Source organism: Schistocerca serialis, chromosome 2 (genome assembly GCF_023864345.2).
Source record: "Schistocerca serialis cubense isolate TAMUIC-IGC-003099 chromosome 2, iqSchSeri2.2, whole genome shotgun sequence".
NCBI classification, from domain to species: Eukaryota; Metazoa; Arthropoda; class Insecta; order Orthoptera; family Acrididae; genus Schistocerca; species Schistocerca serialis.
The window spans coordinates 272,568,940-272,589,754 of NC_064639.1; the positions used below are offsets into that span (position 1 = coordinate 272,568,940).

Consider the following 20,815-nt stretch of genomic DNA (forward strand, 5'->3'; position numbering starts at 1 on the left):
CATCTTACCCCGCATATGGGGCAAGACGGGGAATTGGTAGTTTATGTTTCAAATCGAGATATTTCTAACTAAATGTAACTGGTTTGCAGGTTTGTTTGCATGCTACTTGAATTTGTTTGTTTTTGTCTCTTTTGTAAGGGTTTAAAGTTAGCTTCCCCATCTTGCCCCGCCTTCCCCTACGTAGGAGGGAGCAATATACTGCTTGACTCCTCGGTGAACCTACGTCTATCTGGCAATGTTGAATTCAACTGGTAGCAGCAGTGGACCGATGCGACGAACACGAGTTGCGGGCGATTCAAAACTTTGCTCTCACTGTCCCCCTCCCGCCCCGCCGTCGCAAACCCAGAACACCGTCTAACCTACGAGGAGTCACTGCAGTCCACCGTGCCAGAGATCTTGAATTGAAATTGATTTGCGTTATCCTCAAAAGTACAATTTTTTTGTTAGCAGCTAGTTTCGTAATGGAAAAAAATGAAAGGCATTCACAGGACAGGGGCTACAAATTGAAAGTAATAGCATATGCAGAAGAGGATAGAAACAGAGCAGCTGAGCGGCATTTCGGCCCTCCACCAAAAGAAAAAACATTCTCGATTGGCGGGCTTGTGAAGACGAACTGAAAAAAAAATGAGGAAGACGAACCGTGCAAATAGAAGACTGAGTGATGGCCAAAACTACAAGATAACGTGCTGAAATGGATTCAGTGACTCCGTCAAAATGGCACTGGAATTAACACAAAAATGATCCAAATACACGCTCGTAAGCTAGCGATACAGTCAAACTTAAGAGACTTGAAGGATGGAGTTGTTTGGTGCTAGAAGTTTATGAAGCGCCATGCTAATCAAAACCAAAATATCTCAGAAAGTGCCACAAGACTATGAAAAGAAAATATTACCTTTCCATTGCATTATTATTCGACATCGAAAGAAAACCAGTTTAGAACCAACTCAAATAATGAATATCGACGAAATTGCTCTGCTATTTGATGGGCCGAATAACAGAACCATTACCATGAAAGATGCGAGCACTGTAACTATAAAGGCAAAGACATTAAAAAAATGTTCAACACTGTTGGTCCTTTTATGATATGATGACGGTACTAAAATTAATCCAGTGATCATTTTCAAGCGCAAAATAGGGCCCAGACCTTCTGAAATACTGCCAGGTGTCGTTTTCGCGTACATGACACGGGTTGGATTGACGAGGCTGGTATGAAATTACGGATGAAGAGATTAAAAAAGTGTAGGAGAGAAGGAAAGGTGCATCACTGTAGAAGAGATCTCATCTTATGCTAGATCAGTCACCTGAAAAATTCTGTGAAAGAGAAACTGAGACAGGGAAATACAGTGATTGCTGTTATTCTAGGAGGTCTTATTTCATAACTGCAACCTCTTTATGTCTCTATAAATAAACCATTTAAAGTGTATACGAAAGACGAATGGAACAAATGGATGATAGATGAAACCCAACATGAATTCACGCCAAAGGGAGCTTCAAAACGATCTACAATCAAACAAGCGTGTCAGTGGATAAAACAGTCGTGGAATAAAGTGAGAGAAGACATTATTGTTAAATCTTTCAGGAAGTGTGGCATCAGTAACTCTCTCGATGGCAGTGAAGACCATTTTACATATGAATAGGACTACGATGACAAAGAAGAAGAAGAAAGTTCAGATGATTTTCAGGGATTTTAAAGGTCAGTCAGTTTTATAAACTGAATTTTTTTAGTTTGGCTTTGAAATCTAATAATAAAAATGGTAAAAATGTTATTTTTTGAAAATTGCTTAAAATTAAGGTGCGTCCTTAAATTACGGTAACAAACGTAGGTTTGGGTGCCATTCGACCGCTGCCAAACATCGCGGAGACCCCACCAGCATATGTTATGGTGTTTGAACTGCAGAATACTTGGTCCTGTTTGCTTTATTTACCACTAAAGTCCACAGTCTGCCCAATTTCTACTTTTCTTAAACGCTAACAAGAACTACCACAGACGTGATTCATCTACGTTTATTACGCCACTGCCGGTTTCGTTGCAGCTGCACATCTTCAGATGACAAGCAGTTCAAGAAGAACAAAGATTAGATTAAGTCACTAAAACATGCACATAATACTATATAAGGACAATAAATTATAAGTAATTCGCACCTTACGTTCACCAACAGCCTTCGTAAATAATTCTCACAAATCGGTAATAATGTTTCGATGTATTTCTTCAAGGATTTCTAATCGCCACACATAACGTTAAACTGTGGAACTCGACAAGCTCACTGAAACATTTTAGCGGCCACCTGGCACACCACAGCCATCAGTACACGCAAGGAACATACAGAGTGACAATTACTGAACGATACGAAGAAAAGTAAATTGGTTACAAACTACGGCGTGCACACGCTTAATTCAACATGTTAACGTCACTACAGATATTTATTTTTAGGTCATGATATGTTCGATACGCCTGCCAGCATTGGACGTGATATGGCGCAGACGAATCGAAATTCTGCAGGACCCGCAGAAATGTAGGAAGATCGATGCTGTCGATGTCGAAACGGCTGTTTCAGCTCAGCAATGGTTCAAATGGCTCTGAGCGCTATGGGACTTATCTTCTGAGGTCATCAGTCCCCTAGAACTTGGAACTACTTAAACCTAACTAACCTAAAGACATCACACACACCCATGCCCGAGGTAGGATTCGAACCTGTGACCGTAGCGCTCGCGCGGTTCCAGACAGCTCAGCAATGGCTCTGGGGTTATTGTTGTACATCTTGTCTTTCGGCATCTTTCATGGTAATGGTTCTGTTATTCGCCCCATCAAAAAGCAGAGGAATTTCGTCCATATTCATTATTTGGGTTGGTTCTACATTGGTTTTCGTTCGATGTCGAATAATAATGCAGTGGAAAGGTAATATTTTCTTTTCATACTCTTGTGGCTCTTTCTGAAATATTTTGGTTTCGCTTCGCATGTGTTCGGATCTTGAGAATACGGCGGCCAATCTAGGCCTATACCAGTGGCCTCTGGGCACCCCAGGGACAGAATGCGGTCCCCAAAGTGCTCCTCCAGGACAGTCAATGGGGTCGAACTCCGTCTCGCATGAACCACATCCTGTAGGAATTAGGGTCACTTTCGATAATAGGAATGAAATCATCTTCAAAAACCTTCACGTACCGTTCGTTAGTCACCGTGCCATCAACGAACATCGCTCCGATTATTCCGTGACTGGACGTTGCACACCCCACAGTCACACGTTGAGGGTGAAGAGACTTCTCGATCGTGAAATGTGTATTCTCAGTCCCCAGAATACACCTATTTTGCTTACTGACGAACCCATCAAAATGAAAGTGGACTTCGTCACTATACCAAACCACATTCACGTCAAAATTCCCATTATGTCCCCCGGCCAACCGTACAGTTTGAACCTCGTAACGCAAACCGTTCAGAAATTATGATGATTTGATCTCATATAGTTCAATAAGTGTTACCCTGTACCAACATGCTGCACTACAATGGCCTGTCCGCGCAGAACGGCTCAATGAAAGAAACAAATGTTTAAACGAGCCTAATGTACCGGTTGTAGAATATCATAATAGTTTCAGAGATAATGACCTTTACTGCGAGAATGTTACCTAATAAATACGAATAAATACAAGTGCAGTTTTAAAAATAAAATGCAAAATAACGTAGTAAGCTATTTACGCTATGAATGCGTTCATTTTCTTTTTCTAGGAGTACAGATTTCAGGTATGATAGGAAAGTGTAAAAGACACCATACAGTTATTCAAACAATTTGTGAAAACTGCATACAAACGAAAGAACATAGCGGTTATGTACAACACAACAGGAACTGAAACCAATACTTACAAAAAGTCGTATCGTCATTACATATGTAAAGGATAACTGTGTTTACACAAAATGATTTTAACTGATGGATATAATAAGACAGACTACAAAAAAAAGTCGCATCATCACTACGTATGTAAAGCATTTAAGTTTCCCAATTAGATGGGTTCAGTCGCCTCGTTAATAACAATGGTAGATAAGAACCATTTATGTACAGTATAATAGAAGCAGAAATTCTGATCACTCATCTTGATCATGACTGATGTGTAAAAACGATTACAATGGATGCGCATGTGCTTTACATAAGTTCAACAGTTGAATTACTAAACTGTATGCGGTCAGTCTTCAGTTCTTAACAAGAATAACATCGGGCTCTGCTAAACTTGCTAAGGCATGCTAAGCAAAGACGTTGCATAATTATGATAAAGTGAACGTTAATTCAAATTGTGGTAGAAACTGAAGGTGAACATACAACTGTAAAAAAGAGCATAAGACCAGAATGCTATATCAACACGACAGAAGTAGAATAGTTTAAGTGTTGGGCATGGGTGGCTGTTAAGTACAAATAACATGAACCAGATAAGTTTTATCACTATTACGTGATAATAAAAGGTGGCTACATTTCCAAAAATAATCGAATTTACTGTCTATTTTTAACATAAATAAATAAAATAAAGTGAGCTACCCTAATATGTGATAGCATACAACAAGAGCGTTCCACGACTAACGTAAGGTCAATTTAGAACTAGAATGTAGAAAACAATAGCAGGTGCACATAAAACTTAACCAGAAGCAGCGTGACTAAAATACTGAAAACCACCCAAGTACCTCGTTGCGGCATTTCTGTCTTTCTTCAGACGTCAGTGTTACAACACTATGAGACATACACGTGTTATATGATAATGTCAGACATGAGCTCTACAGGGAAACGATGAATTACTATACTCGTGGTCGTAAAATACAAGTATACCCGACCTCTTAAAGGACAGAAGTGTGTTATTGCTCTCATGCTAGAAAATCTTAACATCTCGGAATATTAACAAATACAAGAACATCTGTTTGCTATACACAGAACGTCTTGTTATACAATACTTGGAGCAAAGTCTTCCGATGCGGAAATTATTACCAGAGTAATTGCAATTACATAAGACGCTCGTAACTACCGGATGACATAAAAACTTCTAAATAATTTTTCACAAAAGGGCAATGACTGTTAGACATAAGACTGTAGAATAACTGACAAGGACTGATCGTCATTATTCAAATTTTTTCCTACACACGACTACAGATGCAAGTTATGCTGAAAAGGAAAGTGCATTAATAATATTGTTTGGCAGAATAAAGTGACACTTAATGAAGAATTTAAATACAACAGTATGTGTAATTACAAGTAGAAACAGCATGTACTCGAGTTAGAAAACGTTAACAGTTCCGAATACGTAATATATACGTCAAGAAATTGTACCATCACTGTCCTATTAAGAGAGAATTATACAAATATTCGACCCTTAAGTCAATGTCTTCTTTCGGAATAATGCATGGAAGGAAAATGTAGGAACAAAAGCGTGTAGAGAATAAGAGAAATGGCAACGGACGTAATCTAGGAACATTATGAGGTTTAAAATTCGTTACGAACTTCTCGAAAGTTGTGAGTCTACCTTCGGTTAAAGAGCTCTGTTCATTCAACACCTTGTGATTGCCTTTGCCAATGTGCGTATATTTCTAGCTCTTCCATTATTTTCACACATACACTTTTTTCAATTTTATGGAGAGTGGTAAGATTATTATTCAGTTGATAATACGCCCATTTCACATTAGTGCATACCAAAAGAGGAAGAATTATTTTATTTTCAACTGAGATGTCCCCTATACCTTATGAGAAAGTTCCATCCCGTCTGGCTGACGTAGCAACATTCGCAGTCACTACATTTTAGCTTGTATATATAGGACTGATGGATTTGGGTACAGTATCTTATTTGTGCAAAACGTGTGAGTTCAGTATATTATTAGTAGCGAACCTAATTTCAGCATTAGTGTTAGGGAAGGCATTTGTTATTTTGTCCAACATTCCACCCATATAAGGGATAGTAATGTACTGTTTACTTTCACGAGGCGTAATTTCCTCCAAAGTAATTTCTCTGTTACTCTTAGAGCCCAACAGTTTTTGCTGTACATTTTATTGACTACTTGTGAGCCAAATCCATTCTGTCGTGCTCTAATCCTAAGAAACTAATTCTTCTTATATGTTAAGATCTGAGAGAGCAATTCCAGTCAATGTATTCGTATCAAAGTCATGAATGGCCTCAGTTGGCGCGAATACACTATCAACAGAAGTCGGCTTCCTGTACTTGTTTACGTCATGCAACCAGCCATTCCAACACATTTTTAAATCTTGAAAATAGTCCTACAACTTTCCTGCCTGACAGTAAATTTCAAATTATTGTGCATTTCACTGAACTGCAGGTGAATTTCATTAATGTCGTCTTCATTACCGTGAGTCATGAAAGTAACATTGACGTACCAGCGATAAAATGCTGTTTAACGTATAATATGGTTCAGCCTGAAGAATTTACCTTTTTTGGTGATGTAAAGCAGATATGTGATAGAGCTTACAAGGCAGGGCCCTGTGGCTAGTGCAGACGTGGTCAGCCGGGTGCCCATTTGCACTACCCTTGCGGCCGGACAGATGTGACGTAACTGCGGGCAGCTCACCAGAAGTCATACTCCACACTGTAGCGAGATGTAGCGAGAGGGTGGCCGGGCGCCGTTTCCGCGCCGTGAAAAGCGGCGCGGGGTAACTCTGTCTGGAGAACCATCTCAGGTTGCGGGGGCGAAGGGGGGCCGTCTGAGTGTGCCCTTCTAGGTTAGACTACATTAAGTACATTCTGGACATAAAACACAACCCTGCGTTGTTGCGGACTCATTGGCAGCAGGTTAAATGTACCGTAAAACTATTACGTTACAATCTACACTGAAGCGCCAAAGAATCTGGTATAGGCATGCGTATTCCAATACAGAGATATGTAAACATGCAGAATACAAGTGGCTGGTTATCAAGATTTAAGTGAGTTTGAACATGGTGTTATATTCGACGCACGAGCGATGGGACACAGCATCTCTGAGGTAGCAATGAAGTGAGGATTTTCCCGTACGACCATTTCACGAGTGTACCGTGAATATCAGCCATCCGGTAAAATATCAAATCTCCAACATCGCTGCGGTCGGGAAAAGATCCTGCAAGAAAGGGACCAACGACGACTTGAAGTGGATCGTTTAACGAGACAGAAGTGTAACCCATCCGCAGATTGCTGCAGATTTCAGTGATGGGCCATCAGCAAGTGTCATCGTGCAAAAAATTCAACGAAACATCATCGATATGGGCTTTCGGAGCCAAAGACCCACTCCTGTACGCTTGATGACTGCACGACATAGAGTTTTACACCCCGCCTCGACCCGTCAACACCGACACTGGACTGTTGATGACTGGAATTATGCCACCTCGTCAGACGAGTCTCGTTTCAAATTGTATAAAGCGGATGGACGTGTACGGGTGTGCAGACAACCTCGTAAATCCGTGGACCCTGCATGTCAGCAGGGCCTGTTCAAGCTGGTGGAGGCTCTGTAATAGTGTAGTTCGTGTGCAGTTGGAGTGATATGGGACCCCTTATACGTCTAGAAAGGACTCTGTCAGGTGACACGTACATAATCACCTGCATCCACTCATGTTCATTGTGCATTCCGACGGAATTCGGCAATTCAATCAGAACAATGCGACATTCCACGCGTCCAGAACTGCTACAGAGTGGCTCCAGGAACACTCTTCTGAGGCCACCAAACTCCCGAGACATGAACATCATTGAGCATATCTGGGATGCCTTGCAACGTCCTGTTCAGAAGAGATCTCCACCTCTTCGTACGCTTACGGATTTATGGACAGCCCTTCAGGATTTGTTGTGTCAATTCCCTCCAGCAATACTTCAGACATTAGTAGAGTCCATACAGCGTCGTGTTGCGGATCTTTTGCGTGGTCGCGGGAGCCCTACACGACATTAGGCTGGTGTAGCAGTTTTTTTGACTCTTCAGAGTATAATCACATCACATACAGTAACGCAGATCTTGTTGTAGCCTATTATATTTATGTATATTACGATCAATATTCCTCTGTTTTGCTGCAAGCGAGGAAATGTCCGGACATTTACTACTTGTGGTGTGCAATCGAAGAATGGCCCTCCGAAGGATATCTGTTATTTGTGATCTATGTCTCGATTTGCAAAGGTTTAAAGCTAACAAAAGCCGGCCGGTGTGGCCGTGCGGTTCTAAGCGCGTCAGTTTGTAACCGCGTGACCGCTACGGTCGCAGGTTAGAATCCTGCCTCGGGCATGGATGTGTGTGATGTCCTTAGGTTAGTTAGGTTTAAGTAGTTCTAAGTTCTAGGGGACTGATGACCTCAGTAGTTAAGTCCCATAGTGCTCAGAGCCATTTGATCCACTTGAACCAAAGCTAACAAAAACTGCTCACATAAATAAGCAGAACCAAACGTGCATATTCTAGCTGCTCCTGTCGCATGTAGTTGAGGAAATCTATCCCGTGTAAGGCAAGAATAGAACCGAATGATGTCATTCGACATTCTGAACTTGTTCTTCATGAAGTGTTCAAACTGTACTTCTGCGGACACTGTTTTGACGTTCATGGAGCAAAGTGACATGAAAGTATCGAAATATGGCTCAAGTGATCTCAAATCCTCGAATCGTTCCGCGAATGCTGCATCCAAATTCTCGAGAGACTGAACGAACGACGGAACTAGGTCATTATTAATGCCAGTTGCGAATCGCATCACATTCGGAAAATGCGTGAAATTGCGGTCCTGGTACTGACCTCTCCTTAACTCCAGTTTCATTTGCAATGCACAAATTTTAGAAAATGGAGATACAAATAACTGATCTTCTCCCTGCAACGAAGCACTGAGACTATTCAAATGAGTCGTTATGTCGGTAACAAATGCTAGTTTAACAACCCATTTGAGGGACCGAAAGCTCAGCAACCGACGTTCCTTTCAAATCCACAAAAATATTTACCTATTCAACCAAAAGGAGGAAACATTCAAGCATCATACCTCATAAAAATAGAGTATATCATTGAAGTCAGATTCCGGTGAATCCATTAACTCTCGAAACTGTCTGTGATTCAGTCCTGCGCACCGTATAAAATTTACGGCCCTAACAACGACATTCATAACCCTCTCAAACTGTACAGTCTTCGCATAAAGAGCCTCTTGATGAATTACACAATGCACTGAGTGAAATTGCTGTCCTCGGATCAGCTTAGTTTTTATACGTCCCACAAAACGCACTTTACAGCCAGCCATAACTGGGGTGCCAGCATTGGCGACGGAAACAAGCTTGTTCCAGCGGAGATCCAATTTCGTAACAGCATGTTGAACAGCACTAAACGCATCTTTGCCGATACATGTGTCCCTCATGAGCACTAAATTAAGAAATTGTTCGGTGATATTTAAATCTGTATCCACCCCTGGGACGAATACAGCCAATTGTGCTTTATCAGTAACGTCGATACTTTTCTTCAAGAGACAGAGAGTATTCGAAAAATTGTTGCCCTCTCACTGTTAGCTGTCGTTCAACATCTGCACTACGGTGTTCTATATGGCGTGCAATTGTGTGTCGAGACGGACAAATTGCGTTAAATTGTGCTGTACTTAGAGGACATATGCATTCACTAGCAATGTCGAGGCATTCTTTCACAAACGGCCCAGTGGAGAGTGGTTTAAATTCCCGAGCAATTAAATGGGCAGTTCTAGAGATCCTTCTCACTGGACCTTCATTTGTAACTTCAAATTCCTAGACATTGAAGTGTCGCGTAAATCGATTTGTAATAACTTGAATAACAGGCTATTAATAACTAATGTAAGATTGAGATAACCGGTCTTACCTCATTGCTGAAGGATTCTTTTTACTTTGGAATTAATTTCAGATGTTCATCTCCTAATGTTCTAATGTGTGTGAGATCTTATGAGACTTAACTGCTAAGGTCATCAGTCTCTAAGCTTACACACTACTTAACCTAAATTATCCTAAGGACGAACACACACACACCCATGCCCGAGGGAGGCCTCGAACCTCCGCCTTGACCAGCCGCACAGTCCATGACTTCAGCGCCTGAGACCGCTCGGCTAATGCCACGCGGCTGCTCATCTTCCTTAACACTGTTACACACGTCACAATATTTGGAATTCTAGTGTCGCTCAACGTTGTATTTTTTTTTTTTTTGTAACATAAGTCAACATACTAAATATGTACTACGTTTTCCAGTATTCACAAAAAGCCACTGCAACTGCCATTGGGATTCTTGTTGCACGCAGTTTGCGCTAGAACTTGGTCTCTTCTCAGATGAATACATATTCATAACATTCAAATTCATAGCACTATAGCAGCAAGCCAATAGGTTTGTTTACGCAGCGAAGACTGACAACATGCGACCATCTTGCCTGCTCATCGCCCCTGTACTAAGCGAGCGCCCGCTAGACGGAACGCCCGGTGTGAGCAAGACGGGACTAGTCCATCAATCTGAAAGTACATCTTATTCAGAAAGCTGAAATAGTTGTGGGATGAGACAAGTTCTTCGTTCAACACTATCAGCGTCAGATAATTCCTCGTATTTTAAAAGATTGTCGCTAGTAAAGTTTCCCTTTTCAGTTACTGCTACATTAGTATACATGTTAGTAACATCAAGGGAAATGATCTTGCCGTTATTTGAGATTTTCATATTTTGAAGCCGCTTAACAGGTTCACTGCAGACGTTGACCGAATACTGGATGTAAATGAAGCGTTCGTTGAGCAAATGATCAAGTTTTTAACTGATTAAGTATGCTGGGACTTTGGCTATATCTAATAACGCTTTAGAGTGGCCAGTAACGGATTTTACGCATCAGGGGTTGAGTTAGGGGGAGGGGGGCGGTTGCATTACGATCAAGCCCTTTATCTAGCTCCAGTTGAATTAATCACTCTCTCAAAAAACTCAGAGGTAGGTAAGTTACTAATAAAACCTTTCACTTCTGTACCTGCATAAATAGCGAATTTCTTAGTGACACTTCCAAGTGTCAACATGTCTGGTTTAACGTTGGCAATGGTAACCAGAATTTTTTTTTTAAATTTTGTGACTAAGCTTGTGCGACTGATTTAATGTGATTGTACCATCTGTATACGCAATGACACGAATTACGTATTATATTGAATTTACTCAGTTCTGACGGTGGTCATCACTGACCGAAATTAATTACCTGATTAATAAACTTTTGTTATCCGAGACTGGCTTGAGAACAAAGTAAATATTTCATGGACAGCTGTGGAACCTTATTGCGAATAAGTCACAACTTGTGAAAAAAAATGGTCGCATGAAGAAAGGATCAATTAAAGTAAACAAGTCCGATCCTACACTGTCAGAATGAAATGTTATAAAAAAAAAAAGGTTTAAAAATATAGCTCAGCAGACGTCAACGATGCTGACAACATAAAAATAAAACATGTTTCATTTGGAAATCACTTGTAAGTACTGTGGCGAACTGTTCGTCAATATTTCATAAATATATATAATTTTTTATTTTGCATCCTTCCCGAAGTAGTGAAACCTTGGGCAGTACATGTAGTTATGCTTTCCCCCTTCTTCGTTCTCTTTATTGTGTGACTGGAATAACTAGAGGTTCTCACTTGCCTCTTCTGGCACAAATCTAGTACCACTGTATACAATCACACGCACCTGATTGTGAAGAACTTTCCCTTTAGCTATGGTGCCTGGACGCATGCAGTGTACTGAAGAGGTCGAGAAGGCTAGAAAAGCGCAGATCAACAGGCGACAGTCAATTAAGGCTGCCACCGCACCGGAACATAGGGATAGACTCACTCAGAACTTAGGACAACAATGCGTTTTTTTCACATTAAGATCATCTCATTTCGCACGAGCTCTATTACTACAGTTTTGTTATAACTTTTTTGCAGAAAGTTTATCATGCGAAATAGACTGGTAAATGAGCGAGGGAAAAGTTTTTAAGGACAGTAAATAATAATGACATTCAATTCAGAAAATATATTTTAGCTAACAATTTTTCAGCTTTGCACAACAAATCAATAAGAGCAACCTGTTCGTTTCGCCATTCTGACACTGCAAAATTTTTATAGCCGGATTTCAGGAGTAAACACACTTGTGACATCAATTGTGGTGAGGTTACTAGGATGACTGGGTGTGGGCTGCGATTCTCTGCTGAAGGTAGATACAGGTGCATCTGGAGAAGGCAGTTCATCAACATAAGAACTTCTTTATTGCAGTTCGTGTACAAACAATGTCCTCCGTTGCTGTTAGACACGATGGCGAACGAAGATTCTCGCCTTACTGCTGGTTCGTGGCGTGGTTGGCCCATCGAAGAACATATGTCACTGTGGGTACGACAGACTGCGACAGACATTGATGAATGAAATGTAAATCCTCCAGTTGACACCTCGGCAGATGCAGGGATGGATGGATCTCCCACGTCGTACTTCCGAGAAGGCAGCAGGTTGCTTAGCTGCACATTTGTCCAGATGTTCAGGCAATAGACAAGGATTCAGTGCCCGACGACGGCAGTGGCGGTAGAGTCACCGACTGCATGTCACATATCTGTCCAAGCTGTTTGACGATGATGGTTGGTCTGGCAGGGGTTTAAATGCAGCTGCTTCTGGCTGACTTCGCAGAGGTGTCCGCACTTGTGTTTCGGACGGGAACTTTTCTGGAATAGAGGCTACGACCAAGGTGACTGTCACCAAGCGAAGGTCGGTCAGACTGGAGTGCCGTCCCGAAGGCTGGCCCATGGACGTTGATACCCAAAACGGTGTCATGGAGGTGTCCTTTTGCTGCTGAGGGATGCCGAATGGCAGATCAGCGAACGGCGGCAGTCAATACGTTTCCTAGATACCCATCTTTGGCTCCAAGACCTGACACGTTCATCTGGCTATATTTGGTTCTGGATGAATGTTTGTTTTTTATTTTCTTGTTTTCTTGTCAGTTTTTACTATGGTGGCAGTGCCAATACTGTTTAGTCGAATGTTAGTCAGTTCTTCTCAAACTGCCCAAAGTAATTTAAATGTCGGATTGAGTATATTGAAACAAAGAGATAAAATGAGAATGGATATTCTGGCACGCACTGTTCTTATCTACAGCACAGAATACTCGCCCACCCAAATATATAATATATACGCACTCTTCTATCTGAGAGGCAGGTAGAAGAATTCAGGTAGCGGGATTAGTGAACCATTCTTCGACATTTTCTGAACTGCAGAGTTCATGCCCACCCTTCTACTTTAGCTGTTGAGTGCATGGAGACACCTTCATTTACCAGGCTATGGGATTCATTAAAACCCTCCCTTTCATTTCCAGTGTCAGCAATATTAAGACAGACAGCACCACATTAAAATTAACACTGGTTTCATTATTGATTCTGCGCTACTTTTAAGCATTCATTAACTGTCACATGTCGCACATCTACTTCATCTGAACTACAGCACCACTGTTGTAACTGTTCTGCCACTAGGACGTCTATCATATATTTCAACCTTAAGCCAACACAAAGGTATAATTATCGGTTTCGACCTGATACCAAATAATCGTCATCAGGGAGCTTCAATGGTAGCCATTGTGAGCGTCTCTGTGAGCCTCTTGACTCACGAGTTATCGTATAACATATTTAGATTATTTGATAATGAGTTGGTATAGGTAGGACAGAAATCCACACTTACATACTAATATTATAAATGCGAAAGTAATTCTGTCTGTTACGCTTTCACGACTACATCGCTGAACGTGTTTTGATGAAATCTGGTATGTCGATAGCCTGAACGCTGAGGAAGAACATGGCCTACTTTAGAAAGTATGTAGTACATTTGACTTGAAGAATACAACGAACGCTAAATATGGAACAATAATTACTCTTCGAAAAAGCTACATATTCTTTAACTTTTGAACTTAATTATATTTGTGAAAATGTTATTGTTTGACACGTTCCAGCGTAATGAATACAATGATTACAGAATCCTATACATGTTTAGTACATATTTCCTTACTAATATCAGTCACAAACCGGTTCCACTGTAACTGCAGTGGATCATGAGTCACTTATAGCTAGGACGCGTACACACATACGTCAGCTGTTCGTGGTCTTGTGGACAGTGGTTTGGCCCTTGTCCGTGGGGTCCTAGGTCCGATTCCTAGTGCGGTCCAGTTTTTTCCGCTTGCACCTGAGTATGCGTGTTGTCCTACTCATACTTTTACCGTCTTTGATCCACAAGTCGCCGAACGGGGTCTCCCAGCCAATAAAGCCCTCTACACATGTCATTTCATTTTACTGATATGCGAGTGCAGCTGCAGGTAACAGCTAGTATACAAGGTTTAAATTTTATGTTGACAAACCAGAATAGCTCGAAAAATAAGCTTCACACAAAAAACTTTGTAGAATCGAGAGTTGATTATTTTCGAGGGGGAGATCGCTGGTGCTATAATTAGCCCTGGGGGTGGAGCGGGAGGCAACTTTAAAATTTCAAATGGGAACCCTCATTTTTATTGCAGAATCACATTCTACATAAAAAACTACATGCATTTTGTCTTAAACGTATGTTTGATTCTTGGTTGTTGGCGCTGTAATTCAAGAAAATCCATGTTCTCATTTTTGCGTGGAAAATGGTTACTGATAAATAAAAGATACTTATTTACTTCGGAAATTTTGATTCACTAGAACTCAAACTCTCCCTCTCTCCCAATAGGGTGGGGTTTGAAAGAGAGGAATCAGAGTTTTACAAATGTTGACCCAACCCGAATCTGCAGAAAAAATTAATACTTGGGGCAACATTTGTAAGACTGTAATTCTTCTCTCTCAAAACCCAGTCTGTGGGGGAGAGGGAGAGTTTTAGTTCTAGCGAATCAAAATTTATGAAGTAAATAAGTATTTTTTATTTATCCGTAACCATTTTCCACACAAAAGTGAGTACATGGATTTTCTTGAACTACAGTGCCAACTACCAAGAATCAAACAAATGTTTAAGACAAAATGTACGTAGTTTTTTATGTAGAATCTGATTCTTCAATAAAAACGGGGGTTCCCATTTGAAATTTTAGTTTCCTCCCACCCCACCCCTAAGGGGCTGGGGTGGCGAGCTAATTTTAGCACCAGAAGATGTCCCCCTCGAAAATAATCCAATCTGGATTCTACACATGTTTTCGTGTGAAGCTTATTTTTCGAGTGGAAATAGAAATGCCATGTGGCTAGGGCCTCCCGTCGGGTAGACCGTTCGCCTGGTGCATGTCTTTCGAGTTGACGCCTCTTCGGCGACTTGCGTGTCGATGAGGATGAAATGATGATGATAAGGACAACACCCAGTCCCTGAGCGGAGAAAATTTCTGATCCAGCCGGGAATCGAGCCCGGGCCGTTAGGTATGACATTCCGTCGCACTGACCACTCAGCTACCAGGGGCGGACATTTTTCGAGTTATTCTGGTTTGTCAACTTAAAATTTACGCCCTGTATAATAAAAAGACAGGCATAGTACGCCTAATCTGAACGATCTCGTCTTCGACGTGATGTGAAATCTTAATCTTTTCTCTTCTTGTTTTGTAGTGGATGTTGAGTATGTGAAGATACTTTCACTATTGAAGCTATGGTTTTATTCGAATTGTTCCTTTCGTTTTCATTGCCAACAACACTAAGAGAATCTGCGGTGCATTAGAGTCAACATTGCTCCGTTGTTCACTTCACATTACACTCATTCATTTGTTAACGGCCACAGGCAGCTAGCGCTTTGACTTCTTCCATTCTACTAGAGTAACACGCTAGTCACAAAGTTCTCGGGCACTTATCAGTGCATCTGATCTTCCCTCTAGATCAGGGCTTCCCAACGTGTGGTCCGCGGACCCCGTTGGGGTCCGCCGGCGCTTTCTAGAGGGTCCGCAGCCACATTTCACCAAATCGCATAAAATAATGAGTAAAATTATTGAATAAAAATGTGAAAATCAAATTCATCACTATTTTTTTTTCGTGTGAAAAACATGTGTACTTTTACTTCAGGTCGTATCCCCAAGCAGCCTTTGCGGTTCCTAAGTGAGAACGTATACACAGTTTAGTGCCGGAGAATGCGGCTTCTCTGATTGACTGTTTAGCAACAATACGGGGGTCGTTTCTGCCCCGGGTCACGGTGCTAGATGCGCTGAAACCTTTTACGCATGCGCGGAACGAGCTTTGTCGACCAATCACAGCGCTCGCTGGCACGTATGCGGCCCCAGGCATCATTAAATGTTAAAATTGCTTTGTCAGTGCACTACCTATTTCATAAGTCGATTTTTGATCAGTTTACTACTTCTAACATGGATCGGTGGCTGAAGTCAGGATCACTGAAGAAGGGTGCAGTTTCTCCATCACCTTCACAACAAGGGAAGTTTCCAGTTGAAATGAATAAGCAGGGAGGACGACCAAAGGAAGACTTTACATACATTTGAACATTTTTCTTCGGATTTCACGAAAAACCACACACACACACACACACACACACACGACTGTTACGAAATATGCATGCTCCTTACACAGCTGTAGCCAAATAGTGGAAGTGAACAGACCATGAGCGGCAGCTTGTCAACAGCGAACAGTTTGGGCGTGACGTTGATTGATCTTGGAGGAAGACAGCTCCATCGTGTGAAATTTCAGTTACCAAGTAATTTTAATCAGGCTATAGTGTTTTGAACAAAGTGAGTAAATCCACTAGTAAGTGTCTGGATACAGTGGGAATTCAAATTGTATCGTTAATTTCAAGTTGTTTTCATTCATCTCTAAACCAAAGACTATTGATATTTCAAGGGGGGGGGGGGGGTCATTTGGAACATGGCACTTGCATTAAGAAGCTTTCATTTCCAATGGGTTTCGCTCTGAAATTTAAAGTTACTGTGCTGTTGACTGAATAGGGGTCGGCCATGGATTTTCGACTGAAGAAGGGGTCCACCAGCTGAAAAGGTTGGGAAGCCCTGCTCTAGATTACCAAATGCGCTGAGCGTACCTGATGTCGTCCTTTCGCTTCCTAGTTAATGAAACGTGACAGTGACCTGCGCCGCGCGTGACCGGACAAGTGTAAACAGATCGGTTCGGCCCCAGACGAGAAATCAGGAAGAGTCGGCAGGTAAGGGAGTGCATCGCTGGGACGCCAGCCAGCGCGGCCGCGACGCGCTCAGACTGCGGAATGGGGTCAGTGTCGGGGCGCGAGCAGCTCCGCGCGCACATCCAGCCGCGGCGGTGGCGGCAAGTGGTGGGGAGGCGCGGGGGAGGGATAGCCCTCTCGCTTTCGCCAGCTGACTGCCAGCCAGCGTCAGTCTGTTTGCGTGCCTAAGGCGGTGCGCGTCGCTAGGAGGTGCGTCCGGCTGTCGTTACCGCGGTGTCGGCCCCAGGCAGGGCAAGCGCAACTGAGCGCAGGGCTGCTACGGATTCGCGTGCGTCGCCTCAGTCTGCCGGCGGACGTGGACACACCTGTCATCCTTTTCTGCCCGGGACGCAGCTGACACGTCGGTTGTCGCCGTGACGTTTGTTGTGTTTTACTTCCCAGAGCTAAAAGCTGTAACATTCGGTGAGTCTTCTATTTTTACAGGAAATTCCGGAAACCCTCTTATTATTTCCTGTCATTCTCTTTCCGTTCTGTACAACAGCAAAGCCATCGCAAGTACACCACTTCGTTGTTAGAATTTTCTACAGTGTTATGATTAACCTACCACGAACTAAACATTGTGCAGTCTCGGATTGCAGTGCGTTGTGTTTCGACGTTCCTTTACGTTTAGAAAGCACGTCTTCCGTGCAGCATGGTACATAGAGCTGCCTTAGAAACATGAAATTTCGTCGACGTGGTGACAAATAAAGGGAAACGGAACTAGACCGGCTGTCAATACTAATCAGTGCATTGCATGTCTTGTGTGTTTAAAACCACATCCACAGGTAAACCAAATGTTTTCTACATGTTTCCGTTGTGTATGTCCCGAAAGTAATTGTTGCGGTATTTATGTTTTGAAGACTGAAACCATAATATACTTACGCTATTAATCCGTTGTTATTGCTTTTTATCTACCTTTATTGCCGATCATGCAGGTAGTGATACCTTACTTATTTATTTATATATTTTTCGTTTTCGCTAAATCTGTTTGTAAAATAATAAAATGATTAAGAAACAATAAATCTACAGATAGCTGATATAAATAAATTTATGTCACAACAACCACGAGGTATATACTAAATGTCGAGCAAAACAGTTATTAAACGATTTTTTAGTGACTGTGCCCAGTGAAAATTCATGAAATATTAATGTGTAGCTGAGGACCATACAGATTATGAACACACGTAACTGTTTGACAAGATTGCAAAGTAAACAAACGTTGATAATATAACAACATCTATTTAAGTGAAACTTCCTCGCAGATTTAAACTGTGTTTCGGAACGAGACTCTAGCTCGGGACCTTTGCCTATCGTGGGAAAGTGCTCTACCAACTGAACTAGCCAAGCACGACTCACGCCCGGTCCTCACAGCTTTACTTCCGCCAATACCTCGGCTCCTACCTTCCAAACTGCACAGAAGCTCTCCTGGAAACGTCCCGAGTTCGAGTCTCGGTCCGGCACACAGTTTTAATCTGCCAGGAAGTTTCGTATCAGCGCACTCTGCGCTGCAGTGCAAAATTTCATTCTGGGATCAATTTAAGTGTTTTGTTTTTGAACGAAATTTTTACAGTGAGATTACTAGACTGACTGACCTACGATTACTACTGAAGAAATTTTACGATCTGAATAAAGTAGAGGGAGTTAGAATAATCAGTCATTCGTAGAACTGTGTCCCAGTCGACCCAAAGGCCCTGTAAATTTATACTTGTTAATTTCCTGATCCGTATTTTTTAGATTTAGTGAAAGTTCAGTTGAGGATATATTTTATCACATGAGATTACTCTCTGCATTTGGAACCAACAGATATCAGTATTACCATACTTTTTCTTACGCTATGGCTTAATAATATTGTTACAATAGGTCATATTGTTAATCAAGAGGTCAAGAGCGCCACTGTGTCTTTAAAGAGAATGTTATACCGGAGGTTATTACAATTCCTCAGTTGCTACTAACCTAATAACATGTATCAGCAGTGTTATGTAAACTTGCAACAAATAAAAGGGCTGTGGAACGTTTTCGGTGTCAATTCTGTACATTTAGCGCTAAATATTAAATCAATCCAGCGACGCAAATGTTGGGGCTGTAAACACTACAGTTAACGTTTATGTAAAAACTACATCGCTGTAGTCCAAGCTGACGTCGATAGTTCAGTGCTTTGTAAAACTGTTGGCGTTGTACTTACAACATACGCCTCCAACGTACAACAGCTGTTCGTAAATATGGTAAATCGTTATTTAGGAGTAAAGAATTTAATGTCCCATCGACAGCGGGGTAAACAGAAGTGGAACTTACTTAGACGGAAGAGGGAAGAAATCGGTCGTTGCTTCAGAGAAGCAACCATGCTTTTGATATGGTTTAAGGAACTATGTAAAACCTGAATCGTAATGTGTCGATAGGGATTTGAATTCTACCAGTCCACTAAGTGAATCTTCTCTCCCGGTGCTTCCATAGCGATGCGCCAACAAGCAGACTGTCTTGCTGCCTTACTATAAGAGTCACCGCATGACCTAAATATGTGAATCTGCGAAGATACAGTTTGGTGGAATTAATGCTAGATATATTCGCAATAATCTGAAAGCAAATAAGTGACTGAAAATACGAATATGGGTTTCCGTGGTCGTAAAATGGAAAAGGTTATTTACGTGAATACTTAGCCACTATATGAGTGTGGTAATTTCGCCAAGGGTACTTTGTTTTCAGGTGCAAGGCCTGACAAAAAGGGAACCGTCCAGAAAATACACTCGAACGACCGTGTAACGTCGTACTCTTGCATACCACCGATGGGTGTTCATGTGATTACAGCTGCAATGGCTATCAGAGTACATTACTACTTTTCGTGTAAAGTGTTGTTGACAAGCCCTGTTGCATATATAAGGTAAATGAACAGCGTCAAACGTTGATTAATTACTGTCAAGTACATGGCGATGCTGGGTACTAGTGTGACAAAGTGGGATCAGCACGTGACAGAGTACTAAGGGAGCCTCATTGTGGTTCCCCATATGGACGACAGGTCGGTTCGTGCAGCATCCAGGTTTTTGGGGTATTCTGATGTGACAGTGTTCTGATATGGGACTGCGTGGGAACGTGACGGCAGACACACTAGTCGTCAAGATTCCGGTCGACGAAGTCTGACCACCGCAAGGGAGGATCGCCGTATTTTGCATCAAACACATCGCAAACCCTTCACAATTGCGCCTGCCATCTGAGAACAAGTAATGGACTCGCTGCAATATTCTGTGTTACCCCGTATGACTGATATGAAAGCAGCAGCTGGATTCAGGAATTACCGTCCCGATCATAAGCTGTAGTTAACACCACAACAGAAACAGTTGCCTTTGGGGTGGTGCTTTAGCTTGGAAGCAAATGCTGCTGATTAATGGCGTTGTACTGCGTCCAGCGTGAATCGCAGTTATGCACTACCCTCAGATGACCATCTCGGGCGAATATAGCCTGGAGAGAGGTCCTATTCATCACACGTATTGGAGAGGGACAGCAGTATTATTCCTGGTGTCGTGGTATAGAGAACCATCGAGTATGACTTCAGGTTATGGCTGGATGTGATTGAGGGAACTCTGACGGCACAACGATACGCCACGCACGTCTCGCGTTCTCGTATGGCACTTTCGCGGTGCCATTTTTCAACAGGACAATGCTCGTCTACAAGTGGCACGTATCTCTGTGAACTGTCTGCGGGATATTGAGGTATTCCCGTGGTCAGCAATCTCCCCAGATCTGCCTCTAATAGGATGTCTGGACGACCAGCTTGAAC

General features: G+C 42.1%; 1 protein-coding gene across 4 annotated transcripts in view; it reads left to right on the forward strand.

Moving 5' to 3' along the window:
- Positions 1 to 20,815, forward strand: part of LOC126457029 (Ig-like and fibronectin type-III domain-containing protein 1) — a 1,179,953-nt gene that overhangs the window by 89,330 nt on the left and 1,069,808 nt on the right. For 3 of the 4 annotated variants that reach the window (XM_050093006.1, XM_050093012.1, XM_050093011.1), the window contains exon 1: positions 17,236 to 17,469. The exons of the other annotated variant lie outside the window; for it this stretch is intronic. The gene's annotated coding sequence lies outside the window, so the exon portion shown is untranslated. Of the gene's footprint in view, positions 1 to 17,235; positions 17,470 to 20,815 lie in introns of those variants that run through there. 4 annotated transcript variants of the gene reach the window in all.